Source organism: Choloepus didactylus, chromosome 3 (assembly GCF_015220235.1).
Source record: "Choloepus didactylus isolate mChoDid1 chromosome 3, mChoDid1.pri, whole genome shotgun sequence".
Lineage (NCBI taxonomy): Eukaryota > Metazoa > Chordata > Mammalia > Pilosa > Megalonychidae > Choloepus > Choloepus didactylus.
The window spans coordinates 54,396,167-54,407,349 of NC_051309.1; the positions used below are offsets into that span (position 1 = coordinate 54,396,167).

General features: G+C 40.6%; 1 long non-coding RNA gene and 1 other non-coding gene across 2 annotated transcripts; both read right to left on the minus strand.

Annotated features, from left to right (window-relative positions):
* Positions 1-4,883: 4,883 nt before the first annotated feature.
* Positions 4,884-9,695, minus strand: LOC119529408. The gene is made up of 3 exons (XR_005215861.1): positions 9,595-9,695; positions 9,159-9,295; positions 4,884-8,591 (listed from the first exon to the last, which is right to left on the minus strand). It is a non-coding gene; the product is annotated as an uncharacterized LOC119529408 (long non-coding RNA).
* LOC119530715 lies at positions 8,742-8,863 on the minus strand. Its single transcript, XR_005216104.1, has one exon. It is a non-coding gene; the product is annotated as a small nucleolar RNA SNORA26 (small nucleolar RNA).
* Positions 9,696-11,183: the final 1,488 nt, after the last annotated feature.

The following is an 11,183-nucleotide window of genomic DNA, read 5'->3' on the forward strand; positions in this document are numbered from 1 at the left end:
ACTGTATGGGTAGTATCACTGTTTATTGAGATGAGGAAAACCAAAAGAAGGAGCAGATTTAGGGAAGCAAATTAAAAGTCAAGTTTTGACCATGCTAAAGTTGAGATGCCTATGAAACATCCAAGTGGAAATGACATATTGGTAGGAATACACAACTTTGGAGTTCAGTGGGGAAATCAGAGTTGGAGACACAGATTTGGAAGTCATTGACACATGGCTACTCTTTTACATGGATATTCTTTAAAACCATAGAACGTGGATAAGGTCACTAGTGGAGGTTATTACATAGAAGCATGGCAACATTTAGAGATAGAACAGAAGAGAAGGAACTGGGAAAAGGGACAGAAAAGGAGTAACGGGTAGCGCAAGAGAAAAATCAGGAGACTATGCTTCAGGGAAGAAAGTGTTTGGAAAGAGGCAGTAGTAAACTATTATAAATGGCACTTAGATCTGTTAAGAACTTTGTAGGACTATTTATTCAGCAAGATTTAGAAATCAGTGTCCTTGACGAGCAATCTCACTAAATGGAGAGGTAAGAATGCAAAGTGCACACATTGATAGGTTCAAGGGCACTTCATCAAATGAAACTGAAGGGAAGGCAGAGAGTGTGGGTACTGACAAAGGTAAATTGGTAGACTTGGTGGTGGGAAGATGAAAGACTGACTATCTCTTGCTTCTATTTCTCAAAGAAGTATGGCGTAAGATAATCAGATGAGAATGTGTGAGGGGAGAAGGATATTCTGAAGAGATGTTCTGAAGAGAAAAAAGAAGAAAAGGCATGAAACAGCCATTTGTTAAGTGCCAATTTGGAAATTGTGATCATGAACTTAAAATGAGCCCAGACAGCATATTTAGGTAATCATTTTCCAGCAATGCTCAGGTGCAAGTGCAGGCCAGGAGTAGATGGATGGTTGGGATTAACCAGGATTGGTGCTTTCCCAGGCGAGTTCAATGGAGGGAAAGATATGAAAGAGATGTACAAGAGCCTTAGCAAGGAGTGACTATAATGATGAATCATGGAATCCAAGTCGTGTAAAAGTAGGTAATAGGAGATAATGGATAGCTTGAAAGCGGTAGGGTCAGTGAGGTGGAGATCACAGTGAGATTTAAGAATACCTGACGTGAGATTATAAGAGCAATAAGCTTGAAGGATGGGTAGAGATGGTGGTCAGAAAGTGGGATTAATGGTGATGACAAGGTCAGGGGTATGGTCATGGAAGCAGGTGACTATTACGGATTGAATTGTATCCTCCCAAAAAGAAATGTTCAAATCCTAATACCTAGTCCCATGAATGTGAAATTACTTTCAAATAGGAACTTTGAATATGTTATTAGTTACGAGGCCAAACTGTATTAGGGTGAGGTTTTAAACAATGAGACTGGTGTCCTTATAAGGAGAAGACATTAGGACAGACAGAAAGATAGAGACAGCCATGTGATGGAGGCAGAGATTGAGTTATGCCACCACAAACTAAGGAAAGAGGCAGTCATGCCCTGCTGGCCACCCACAGGAAGCCAGGGGAGAGACGTGGAACTGATTCTCCCCTTTAAGAGGAAACATGGCCCTGCCAACACCTTGATTTTGGACTTCTACCTTCTAGTACCATGAGACAATAAATTTCTGTTACTTAAGCCAACTAGTCTGTGGTACTTTGTTACAGCTGTGATGGCAAAGTAAGATAGTGACTAAAGTAGAATGGAGCAGATCATTAGACCTTAGCTGGTCAAGGAACAGGAAGGCCAAAATGTTGGATAGATTCATCAACCATTTGGACATCTAAGATACCCAGAAAAGTCACAGAAGTAGGAATGGAAAGGAAGACTCTGAGGCAAGTGCTAAAGTTATTAGTGAATGAGAAATATCATCCATTGGCCTCACTTTCTCTAGGATTCTAGATTTATATTTCTCCTTTGCCTCTTGTACAGTTATCCAACTTTGGGGCAGGAAAAATGGAGAGCAATGTGTACCCCTGGAAAAAAAGAGAGATGATAAAAAGTCTTAGCAACTAAGGGTCCAGATATTGAACATGCTTTGACTTAACATAAATGAGGTATCAGAAAATATGCTTTCCTAGTCACAAGATTAAACTTACCTAAATTTATCAGTCAAGCAGTGTCAACTTAGAGTCATTATGGCCCCAAGCCCAAACCCTCTGTGTCTTAAGAGGAATTGAATCAGTTAGAAATAACCATCTCTCCACCTTCCTCTCCTAATTTGAAATATCAAAGGGAGGAGGAGCCAGTGAAATTTTGTTCTCTAAAAGGTAGTGGGGATGGAGTGGAAGCAGGGAGAAGTGAAAGAAAAAGTACTTTGAAATTTGCTCTATAGCTACTCATTGAATTGTGCTTTCAAAATCCTCACCTTTCTATATATACCTTATATTGCATAATGGGGAAAGAACTGAGACTGTGGAACTGTAACCCATAACAATTTTTGAAATTACCTATATAACTGCTTGTTGAGCTGTACATCGAAAGTTAACCTTTTTATATGTATGATAATATTTTACAATAATGGAAATAGCTGAAGTTGTGGAACTGTGACCCTTACTTGATATTCTTTGAAATTTGCTCAACTACTTGTTAAATCTTACTTTGAAAGTTATCACCATTATGTATATATGGTAAAGTGGCTCTGATTCTAATTCTGACCTAATTCTATAGTGGGATACAGTTCTATCCCTTTTGGGAGATGCTGACACAAGAACCAGTCCTGCTTTGTAGACTTAGCCTTTCACTCATTTACTAAGCAAACATTACAGTCTTCTGTGCACGAACAGCACACATCTGGAGGAAGAATGCCTTAACTCTATTAAGTAGCCACATAAGAACTTTACTTTTTTTCAGTCAATATTTAGTTTATATCTTCCTCAAGAAGCACTACACCATAGTTTTTATTTCTATAAATTGTGTTTCAAAATCTTCCAGTTTACATACAAACTTTTTATCTGTATTTGGTGTTGTGTATTTAACTTGTATTCTATATGAACTTTTCTATGTATCAGTTTAGTCCAAATGCTGTTCATTTTTTCATGGTTATATACTAGTTAGTTTGTTATATCATCATTTATTTAGTTGTTTCCTTACCATTAGGCATTTGAGTTATTTAATTTTATTATCAGCTAAGATTCTTTGGACGTCTTTGTAGAAAGTACTTTATTAAGAAGGCAGAGGATATGAAAGGGGCAGAGTATTTCCTTAGATACACTTCCAGTGAAATTATTCAGCCAAAGAGAATGAAGTTTTAAATATCCTTTTATACAGGGTCCAATTGTTCCAATCTTTCTGAAGAACGGTTTAATATCACAACAATACAGAAGAAACTTTTTTTTAAAAAAAGGCAATTATATACAGGTTTGAGTATGTATATATTGCATTCACATACTAATAGTAAGTATGCATATTAGTTTAAGTCTAATTTGAAGTTTTAAAATGTATGTTAGTTTTTTAAAAAACTTTGACTTTGAAATAATTAATTATAGATTCACAGAAAGTTGCAAAGACAGTACATAGAGCCTTCATCCAGTTTCCTACAGCGGAAGTAGCTATTGCAAAATACTGAAACCAGGAAATTGACCATGGTACACATGTGTGTCAGTGTTCCAAAGATCTGTCATTTTGTCATCTGTGTAGATTCAAGTAACCACTGCCATAATCAAGAATCAGAATTATTCTGTCACTACAAAGATTTCCCTCAAAAATTAATTTTTAAATCCTAAAGCACTCAGTTTGGGAAACAGAAAATCATCTATATTTTCCTCGCTGTAACAAATGTTTTTATTATACTCTTTTCCACAGTTGTAATTACTATATACCATAATTTTGAACCTTGAACAAGCATCATTCTACTTTTGATTTTGCAGGTCTCTGGGTTTAAAAGTCACATGCTGCAGAATTGTTTCAAGGTAATAATGTGAAAATTGTTCCTTCTACAATATTCCTCTGCATGTGATACTAATGGTTGGTTAACTTTAAAACTGTTACATTCAAATAATCTATAAAGCTACAGTGTAATGACCAGAAAAGAAAAAGTATTTTGTTCCCCAATAGTCCATCTATAGAAGAATTGAATAGGAGCCAATTCCAATTCCTTCCCAAACTTTAAACTTTATGGAAGGACTCCTGATTTACATCATGTAATTCCTACTCATAATTGTATCAAAACAGAAAGGTTGCTGCTTTTGTCCTTTGTAGAATATACAGGCTGAGCCAGTGGCCTTATCTACCTATTCTAAAAGGCCACAAAAAACATTTATTAGGGCTTTTGAATATTAAAAAAAAAGAAGTGATTTTCCTTCTTCCTTCCATTTTGTACCTAAATTACACAGATTCCAATAGCAGATCAACTTTTAAAGAGATGCACATTTAAATCATTGTTTTTTTCTGAAAAGATCACAGAATTTAAATTTAACTTAATTTAAATTAAATTAAAATGTCAGTTCTTAGAGGATGTTTCTGACAATTAATGCATAAATTATCTTTTATAAAGTAAATCTGGGAGCCAATCCAACTAACTTTTGAAACAGTTTTGATTTGATACTATAAGGTACAGACAGAAAAATAACACTGTATTCTAGTTGGTCAATTTGTTTCTCATAGGACACAGGTTAGCAATTCTGTAACTATTTTGCACATATACTAGGGTTCAACAAATAAATTAATAGTTGTAGATAAATTAATTATAGATTAATTATAAATAAATTGTAGATTACAAGAAACAGATTTTTTACTCTTGGAGAAAGAAGCTACAAATAAACAAGAAGTAGAGGGAGGCCAGAATGAACACTGCTGCTGGATTAGAATTATGGATCAGTATGAACTCCTGTTTTATATTTAGTTGTAGAAATCTATATGTGTGTATTCATGGATTAGTATTTGTTCATTGTGAGGGCCTAGGAGCAGTGACACCCCAGTAGCAACAAGCACATTTCACGGCCAGATCTTGGTTACTAAATACTATTTTCCAATAAAAAGAACCAGGGCTCCTTAGAAAAATGTCTGATTCTAGGGCTAGGGCATGGAAAACACAAGATGAACCTGAGGTATGTTGAAGCACCAGAAACTAGGTAGTAAAGTAAAAAAAGGAAAAAAAATGTCATAATAAGGGCCAATTTGCAAAGAGCTCCCAATGGCCAAAGCTGGAACAACATGAGCAACAATATAAATGACAGTACTGGATTACAATCCAAATACATTCCTGAGTCCATACTGATATAAATTATCAAAGAACAAATCTTCCTTGCAGTAGAATTCCAAGGCAATAGGTCATCACCATTAAAACAGCACAGTAATAGCTGCTGCAAGATCCACTGCTGAATACTGACATTTCTGGGTAAAACTTTAAGAAGGAGGAAGTCTGCATAGACAAAGTATCTCCCCCAAAATGTATTAGTTACTATGGTGGTTTTAACATATGACTGCAAATTCTTTGAAATTCCTTAATCCAGGAAATGGAGTTTAATTCCTCACTCCTTGAGTGGCTTCGACTAGTGACTTGCTTCTAGAGTATGGCAAAATATTAACATTACCACCCAGAAATTCGGTAAGCAACACCTTAACCAAGCAATCCCAGGTTATCACTAGTAGGAAGTCATACGGCTATCATTGCCCTCTGATATGATGGAATAAAAGCACATAACCTCTGTATTCATGAGAAAACAGCAGACAAACCCAAATTGAGGGTCATTCTTTGAAATATCTTGACCACTGTGCTTCACTATGCTTCAAAGTCTGTATTTGTTTAAAATTTATAAATAAAATATGCAGAAGAGCAACAGTTTCCCTTGGCTCAATTTTAGAAACATTTCTTCATTAAAAATGCTGAAAATGCCATTGTGGTATCATCGTTACTTAATGTACTTTCTTCTGTCACCCCAATGAAAGAGGTCAAAAGCAGTCTTCATTTTACAACAGATGAAAGTAAGTGATTAAGCTCTTTCTTGACTGATACATACCATGTAGCAAAGTCAGGGAATAGGGCCTGGAATGGATTCTCAAGGTTGTATTTATTTTCATTTAGAACTTAATTCAATAGAAGGAGTCTCCTAATCCACCTAAGATCATCTATCTCCTTATACAGTTCTCTTTAGCTGAATTGATTTAGAAGCATTAAGCAGTAATTTCAATTGACTGTCTTATCTAATTGTATTTAATTTTTAAGTAAAATAAATGAGCTCATTTTGTTTTCAAAATCAATCTTGTTTTTAAAGTGTCACACCATATATGTTTTTATCTTTTTTTTCTTTTTTACTATTTTTAAAGTTCAATTTAGTACTTCTATATCAGTGCATACAGATCTCATTCACTCCTTTTAATGGCTGCAAGGCATTTCTCAGCATGGTTGTACAATTTTTTTCTGAAATCCTATTGTTGGGCATCTTGGTGATCTCCCAGTTTTTCAGTTATAATTCCCACAAATTCTTCAGCAGTACACTTAAGTCACTGGATTCAATGTACAATAATTTTTTAGTCATTTCACTCTGGAATGTAGGGTAATTTAAATGCCTAACTTTAATTTCAATATACAAGAAAAGCTATTAAGTAACGGGCAATTAGATACCCTTGTTTAACATAATTTACTTAATGAATTAAGACCCATAGTTCTTAGGACATAAGAGTCAATCAGATGGACTTTAAGACCTGGGTTCAGATCCCAAATATGCCACTTGCCTGGCCTATGGGGAAGCCTTGAACTCCGTAGGGAATGGACAGGCAAGCCCCACCTAAGTCAGTCTCTTCCCTTGAACACTTACTCAATAAAAACAGACCACAAAAACAGTTTATGACTTATTACAACTTTGGTGGTTATTGTGATGAGAGTAATGTAGAATCTGCCATACTCTAGAAGCAAGTCCAAGCCACTCGAGGTGAGGAATTAAACTCCATCTCCTGGAGTAAGAATCTCAAAGAATTTGCAGTCATGTTAAAACCACCAGCATTTTTCATTAGGCATCTTGGTAAATGAATTGCTAAAACATCTGGTGAGCTTTTTGAGCTAATAATCTTTTGCCCATCATGTACTCCATCTGTTTCAGATGGTGATGGAAAGAGTCTCAAATATCAAAAAAGCCCAAGACCATACTAACTAATTTTGAAAATTTCTATGACTTCATTTCCTTCAAATTTTACATATGGGAGCTATAAAGCTTCATATCAAAACTACTTGTACTATTTGACAAGAAATGAGACCTTATCCTTCCTGTAGACATTTTCTAACTCTCCAGTGACTCAATTCTAGTTTCACAACTTTACTTCTCAATTTTGTTAGTAGTTGAAAAGTGAAATAAGGGTTAAATAAGTATATCTGCATATTTATGTATGGGCGTTTAATGAACCTGAAAAGTTCGAAAAGGGAAACATAAAGAAAGCCATAAGGACACCAAATGGTACAATTGGCTTTATTTTTTAAAAATTTACATCTGGCAAGAGTTAATGCCAAAGTTCAAAACCTGCTAGATACTCTAATGGGCTATGTGAGAGCTCAAGTCTTAACACTCAGTTGAGCAATGTCCCTGGCCAACTCTGAGGCCTTTACATGTTCCTTAATCCTCACCACAACCCTCTTCACTGTCATTCAATATGCCTGTCCTTGGAAGCTTACATTCTAGTAGGGAACAGAATGGACAAACAAATAATCAGGGATAGCCATAAAGGCCCTTAAAGGGGCAGTATTGGGCCTACCCACTCCTTATTGCTTCTCCCCATTTTACATTTGAAAATTGAGATTGTGTCAGGAATCTGAAAAATAAAGATTTCTTTTCCAATTGCTCTTAGCATTTCCACCACTTAAATAACATAGAATTGTATGTCTCTCATCTATCTCTTTGTACCTAATTATGACCCACATACCACAAACACCCAGAACTAAAAGCTGGATGCTCACCTTTTAATGGCTTCTCTCAAACTTTTCTAGTTCCTAACACATAGCTAGTGTGGGGACCCCAGGCCCCGGCCCCCTCTCCTCCACAGTGATTCCAGGAAGCTGCCAATTTGACCAGCACAGATGTTAAGTTATCAGACCTCCCCAGGGTAGGAAAAAATGTATTGTAAACAAAGCATTGAAATTCCCCTCCCTTGATCATGTTGACAACAAATCCCCACACCTTTGTGTCACAAGACCTTGCCTAAACTCTGTTCTCACAACCCCCTTGTGTGCCGGGCGTGTTCTGTTCAGGAACCTTTCCATTAGAACTGAACCACTGGAACAGTTTTTTCCTAAGGATATACTCAGAGGAGCTTTTTTAAAATAATTATCTTCTCTGTGTAAATTAGCTGTCAACTTGCCATGTTAACTGATTTATATTCAACTTTAGAGTTTGCTTTTTCCCTTTCAATTAAACTATTTTTTGGAAAATATAAAACATTTACATAGACCAGAATTCAAAGATATTAATAGTAAGATCCACATCAGGTACCCACTAGAGGACCCAGCACCCAGTGAAGTGTATAAGACAATACCCCCTACCCTGTCCCTACAGTCCTACCACCGCTGCTACAACTCACACCAGACAAACTGGCTCCATTATACTGTAGACTACAAGGTCCTTGGGAAGTTCAGATTATCCTGGCTTACATGGTTTGTAGGTTTCTACCTAAAGGAAATAAAGAGAAAGTTTTCAGTTAGATACATGATGACTAACGAAAGACTATTGTTGGAGACAAACTGAAACGGATTGTACATTGGATTCGTCTATCTTCAAGCAAAATCAAGGTTTCCAAATTCCCAAATCCTATTCTGGCTCAACTGTGTCTCCAGACAGGATCCAAAGACGAGTTTTACAACCTCCTCTCTGAGTTTTATGGAGACTTACTTTACCCTTCTGTGTTAGCCTCTTAAAGCACTGAATCAACCTTAAAAGGGCACAGGAAAGGGCGGTTTGGGATGTTTTCTTATAGGGTCCTCTCGTTTACATTATTTCCCACATTCGCCTCTCATCACTCACTACATGGATCTCTGAGGTCTCGTTAACAAGTGCGAAAACGCATCAGAAACAGCTTTTTCGCTGGGTGGAGCCGTGTAGCAGAATTTCCTTTTCGTTAAAGAAGAGCAGGATTCGGGCCTTCGCACCAACCACGCGCCTGGGAACCCTCCCGCCGCCACTGACCACGTGTCGGGGCCTGGTTGATTTCACTACTGAGGCTCAAGGACCGGGACTCACCTGCGCTCCGCACTAAGGCCGCTGCACCGCCGCAGACGCTCCGGGAAACGCCCGGGGCCCAAAGTCGGCTTCCGACCGGCTCTTGTCGCGGGCAGGGCCGGGCCCCGAGCATGCCACAAAGTAGCTGCGAGTGCGCCCTGGGGAAGCAAAGCGCAAACTTGTTACCGCGCCCGGGCTGGCCCGCGGGGAGCCCTGCCGGCAGCTCCGCGCGGCGTCTGTGCCTCGCGCGGCCCCGGGACGGCCACGGCCGCCCGCCCCCTGGGCCGCCGAGGGCTGCTCTACCCCTCCGTTCTGGCCGCCGGAAGCAGCGCAGCTCCGGGCGGGCAAAGCTCGAGGGGACGCGGGACGCGGGGCGCACCCAGCCCCACCCCGGGCCCGCAAGCCAGCCGGGCGCCCTCCCCACCGCGCGAGACCCCGAGTCCCGAGCCACACTCACCGCCCAGCTCCGCAGGAAAAACAGGCCGGCGGGTGCGCGACACAGAGACCCGGAGGGCGGCGCGGTGCCGAGATGGTGCAGGGCGCAGGAGGCGGGAGGAGGCCGCGGGCCGGGCAGCCAATCGCGGGGAGGCTCGGGGCGGGGACGGAGCCCGAGAGAAGGGCTCGGAGCTAGAGAGGAGGGCTCGGAAGGGGTCAGCCAATACCTGGGAACGCCCGGGATGGGGGCGACAGACGGCCAGGGTCATAGGCTACCCGCTGTCCTTTGCCTGCCGGGTTCCTTCTGGCTCCTCTGTGAGTAGAGGGCGAGCGGACCCTAGCCGAGCATCCTTTTACCACCCTCAGGGAGCATCGGCCTGGGCGCGAGACTCGTCAGGCCCCTCGCTAGATCTTTGCCCTCGTGCATGTGGTTCTCCCAGGCCAACGTGCCTTCCTCGGGCACTTTCCTGGGGTAGCCTTCGCGATTACCCCACCCCGCTCCAGCCCCTGAGCCATGGTCCTGAGTTCCACGTCCTCCCAGAATCCTGAGTACTTCTTTCCTATGCCATATTTTGATTCACTTATGTATTCAGCACAGATTTGAGTGCCTACCATATCACGCACACTTCTAATCCTTAAATGGACTAAACACTGACATTCTAGTAAAGAACAAAAAACAAAGGAATGAAAACTAAAAATAGCAAATTGTCTTCTCTGTGAGCAGAGGACCCTGTGACACTAAGAAGCAAGGAAACAAATCTCTTCCTGACTGGTGTTACCGTAGAAATGACTCAATACCGTGAAAGGCCCTTTATTAGGAGTGATGGCTGGTTGGTGCCCTGCACACCTGAGTAGGTCCTTTTGGTCCGTATTTGATGAGACAGAAGAAGAGACCCAGATGGGTAAGAGTCACCTCCTGGGATGCAGGGCACATAGACCACGGTCTTGGTGGTGGTCTAGTGAGAGAACACTGGTTGGGGATGGGATGGCACCTTCAAACTCTTTAGCTTGCTGGTCCCTCCTCTCCCAACCCGGGAATGAGTCTACAGCTTGCTTTGTCCTTCACACTCTTCTGCCAGCTGGAGGGACAGGCACCACCCCTGGACAAGCACCTCTCTCACCCTCAGGTCTGAAATCCACCCCCATTGGCCTCAGCACCTCATGCATTCTTTATTTTTTTCTTCCCTACCTTCTCTCTGACTTCCTCTCTCTGACTTTTGCTCTTCTGCACATCAAGTACATACATTTCTCTCATCTTGAAAAAATCCTGTTTACCTTCTCCTCCTCTCATTCTTGCTAACCAGCTTTCAGACCAGCTATGTCTACACTTGCTTCAATGCCTCACTCCACTTACTACTCAGCCTCTCCATTTCACTGCATTTGCTCTACCCAAGGTCAATAGTGATGCCAAATTCACTGGGCCTTATCTTACCTGCCTCATGTTTCCTAGCACTGACCACTCCCTCCTTCTGGAATGTTCTCTTCTCTGGGTTTCTGGGTCCTTACTCTTTCCTAGTTTTCCTCCCACTCCTCTTACCCTTCCTTCTTAGTCTCTTAGGGCTTCTCTTCTCCTTCCTATTCTTTGAATGTTGAACTTGTCTCCTTTCCTCC